The sequence below is a fragment of the Gekko japonicus genome, unplaced genomic scaffold, assembly GCF_001447785.1.
Source record: "Gekko japonicus isolate JY-2015 unplaced genomic scaffold, Gekko_japonicus_V1.1 scaffold1180, whole genome shotgun sequence".
NCBI classification, from domain to species: domain Eukaryota; kingdom Metazoa; phylum Chordata; class Lepidosauria; order Squamata; family Gekkonidae; genus Gekko; species Gekko japonicus.
The window spans coordinates 364,495-368,795 of record NW_015162515.1 but is presented as its reverse complement, the minus strand read 5'-3'; positions in this window follow the sequence as shown (position 1 = coordinate 368,795).

Below are 4,301 nucleotides of genomic sequence, written 5' to 3'. Positions count from 1 at the left end.
GTGAGTATGGGACTTTCTTTTAGCCATATTTCCTCAGGATACCTGGCAAGACTGATTCAGCCCCATCTTCGTAGGGCTTTCATGCTAGCACGGTTTGACGTCCTTCCCTCAGCTGTTCTATCGGGAAGGTTTAACAAAATTCCCTATAAAGATAGATTGTGCCCCTGTGGGATGGGGGAAATCGAATCCATTGGACATGTGCTATTGTACTGTAAATTCCACTGTGACATCCGTGTTGTTTTTATTGAACCTGTGTTGGACCCCCTTTTGCCCAATCTGATGAGCATAAAATTAGTTCTTTATTGTCTTTGCATAATATAGAAATTCTGGAACCTGTAGCAAATTTCTTTTATGAGGTATCTAGGAGGAGAGGCTCATATTAAGGCAATTCGGAATATACTCCTCCAGCCTATCTTGAGGCTCTATGCTGCATGTGTATTTGATATTTTATGCCAATAAAGGTGTTGTATTTGTATTTGTTATTTTAGTGGTTGCTATTGGAAAATACTAGACTTTTAAAATTAGAAGGCCACAACTTGTCTATGGGATGGCATGCGTATGTTTGGTATGGAAAGAAAAAAGTCCATACAAACTTTCAACAACATACAATTAGAGGTGCGTTAATGAAAACTTGGAAAGAAATAAAAGAACATTTTTACGAAAAAACTCCCAAATGGGTTTTGCCTTTATAAAGCCCACGCTGATCACCAAGGATAAACAAGAGAGATACAATACATTATTAGAGAAAGATAATCAGAGGAGAAGCTTCACGCACAAAATATAAAATTAACATGGTGGGAAACGGTACAACTAATTAATAGATTCAACAAAGGCATAAAAATAGGCTTTTATGAAACTAAAATTATTTATGTAAGATTTGGCTGTCATCAAATGATAAAATTATCCAAAAATTATACAACTTTTTGCTAGAGGAATATATGCAAGATGAAATTGTAAAAACAACAATGATTAATGGGATGCAGGATATGGGTTATAATATCGAAGTGGATGAATGGCCAAAAATTAGGAAAGTAGCTAAATTTATGAGAGCTATACCATATAAAGAAAGTTTATATAAGATGTTTCATAGATGGCACTGGTCACCTGATAAGATTGCAAAATGTTACCCAAATGCATCAAAGAATTGTTGGAATTGTAAACATAGTGTTGTGGTGGAGGTGTGAAATGACCCATAACTTCTGGTTGAAAATACATAAAATGTTATTGGAAATACTAAATGTAGATCTACCTTTTACACCAGAAATGTTTCTGCTAAATATTATTCCTGATAGTTGTAAGAAAGAAGACTGGTATTTAATAACCTATATCCTAATGACTACTAGAATATTATTTGCAAAAAATTGGAAATCAGATAGGCTTCCCTCAAGAGAAAAATTAGTATTGAAATTGTTGGAAATGGCTGAAATGGATAGATTATCTGTAATAACACAAGGAAAAGATGAAGAGTTGTACATTAAAAGGTGGATGAGAGTGTGTACATGGATAAATAATAAGTTGTGTTAATAGACTCACAACATACTGTAAACAACATTGCTTTGGTTCATACCATTGTATGTAACAATGTGAAAACCCAATAAATAAATAAAGTTTTTTTTAAAAGAGTACTCACTTGCCACTGGCCGGGGGCTGGGTCTGCTCCTCTTCCCCACCCACTCCCCCTTCAGCCACTGTGCCCTGTCAGAATTACTGGCAAACTACTTTCTCTCTTGACTAAGATGCTTTTCCTGTGTGGGACTAATTTTCCCCTCAGTGGCTGTTGGTAGGTGTCACAAAATGGCAGTTACCTGTGTTTGTAAGATGGCTGTGGTTCTTTGTTTAAAATGTTCCCCCATCAGGTTTAATTGAGCTGTAGTTCCAGATAGGGGCCTGCAGTGGTATCACTCACTGGGTTGGATGGGGCTTCCTCATCTGCTGGCCTACACTTTCCAGCTGCCCCAAGGCCAAAAAGTGTGGGAAAACAGGGACTGTCCCAAAACAATCTTCATCCCTGGGAGGCAGCAGAAATTCAGCCACTCCACAGTCAGCCTAACTCGGGAATGAATGGAAGTTTCCCTGCTCTCTTGGGCAAGAGAGAGAGGCTGAAGTACAGCCAGAGGCCGGTCCAGAGGTAGAGAGTATTGTGCGTAGGGAAAGAGGATTGCATTTAACTCCTGTTGATTTATGACCTGTTGGTTCATAGTGTGTGCCTACTCCTACAGTGTGTGTGTACTCCTTAACTGTAAATAGTTAAATAAATTATTTTATTTGGACTAATAATCTGTGTTGTGCTCTGACCACATAGTCTCTGCACAATGCCAAAGGGAGGGGTAGCCCAGGGAAGCAAGGAAAGGCCAGACCCTGGGATAGTCAACTTTCCAAAGATCCCCCAAAGATTGAGGATTCCATCTCCAAATAGGGAGATTTGGCTAGATGGCTCACTGTCCCTTTAAAAAGGCAGTGACGATTCTGTGAGTGGTGGCAGCGAACTTAAGAAGTGAGATATGCCCACAGGACAAGGGTGGGAGGCAAACAGCTTAGTGGTAAACTGGAGCCCGTTTCGCCATGGTAAGCAACCAAGCTTGGTTCAGACAAAGGAAACCTTTTGAAGGCCTTTGTGAGGAACTCATTGGGGCCAGTCCTGACCAGGGTTGCCAGCTCTAGGTAGGGAGATTCCTGGAGATTTTCTGGTAGAGTCTATGGAAGCCAGGGTATGGGAAGGGGAGAGGCCTCAGCTGAACAGAATGCCATACAACCCACCTTCCAAAGCAGTTATTTTCTCCGGGTGGGGGGGAGAGATCTGTTGTCTGGAGTTCAGTTGTGATACCTGGTGATCCTCGGGCTCCACCTGGAGGTTGGCTGCCCTGGCTGTAGCAGTCAGTGCTTCAGAGCAGGGTCTGCTAGATCCAGGTTCTTGCTGTAGAAGCTGAGTGGGTGATTTTGGACCAGTCACAGACTTTCAGTCTAACCTACCTCACAGGGTTGTTGTGCAAGTCAAAAGGGAGAGAGGAGAATGATGTCAGCTGCTTTGGTCCTCATTGCAGAGAAAGATTACTTTTCCTCCTGGGAAACCATTGTTGCCAATCTCCAGGTGAGGGCTGGAGATCACTCAGAATTACAACTGCTCTCCAAATGGCAGAGATCAGTTCCCCTGGAGAAAATAGTGGACTTTGTGGCAGTCAGGGCTTCAGAGCATGGAAGAGGCTGCAGGTGTGTGTGGGGAAATGGAAAGCTGAAGAGTGAGGGGGAAATAAAGGTAGGTTGATGCTTGGCTGGGAAGGAGATAGGGTTGCCAACTCTAGGTGGGAAATTTCTGGAGATTTGAAGGATGGAACCTGGAGAGGGTGAGGTTTGAGGAGGGGTGGGACCTCAGATAGGTACAATGCCATAGACTCCACCCTCCCAACCAGCCATTCCCTCCTGGGGAACTGCTTTTGCCAATATGGAAATCACTCAGAATTACAACTGATCTCCAGGAGGGAGGAAGAAGGAGATGCAAAGCTTATATGCTGGAAAACTTCTCTATACATGATACAACGCACCAAAATGAAGTGGAATTTTATAACCCGTTAAATATATGGTATCCCATTCTGGATAAAATTAACATAAATAAATTTGATTGGGAAAACATCTCTGAAGCGAAATACAAGTTAATGCTTTATAATTGAACTATAATACCTTGTCACCAATATGTATGCATATGCTCATACTTACCTTATATCCACAATGTTATATCTTGCTGCTCAAATTTGTTCACTTCTGTGTTTTGTAATTTGTTTATAAAAATTTAATAAATTTTTATTTTTTTAAAAAAAAGATAACTGAAAATTACAACTGCTCTTCAGGTAGCAGAGATCAGTTCCTCTGGAGAAAATGGTGGACTCTGTGTCATTATACCCTGCTGAGGTCACCACAGCACATTGACGCTGAGTGTCCAAGGCCTTGGCACTCTCCTGGAACCTCTTTCTAGAGCTTGTTGTATTTATTTCCACAACGGACCTTATTCTAGTATTCAGATAATTCCATAACTTTTTTTAAAAAACCCTCCTAATTATTCCCATAGTATGAGTAATAAGCTTGCCATTTCTGCTAAAATTCTTTCAGTAGACTTCTGTTTATACGATTGGTTAGTTTTGCCAAAGTTGCATACTCCGCTAGTTTTTCTTTTAAGGTGTCTATTGTAGGACCATCCTCTGTCTTCCATTTCCTTGCAAATATTACTCTGGCAGCTGTTAACATATATTTAAATAGGTCTTGTGAGGTTTATCTATGTTGCCTGGTAAGATTCCCAGTAACATAGTCTC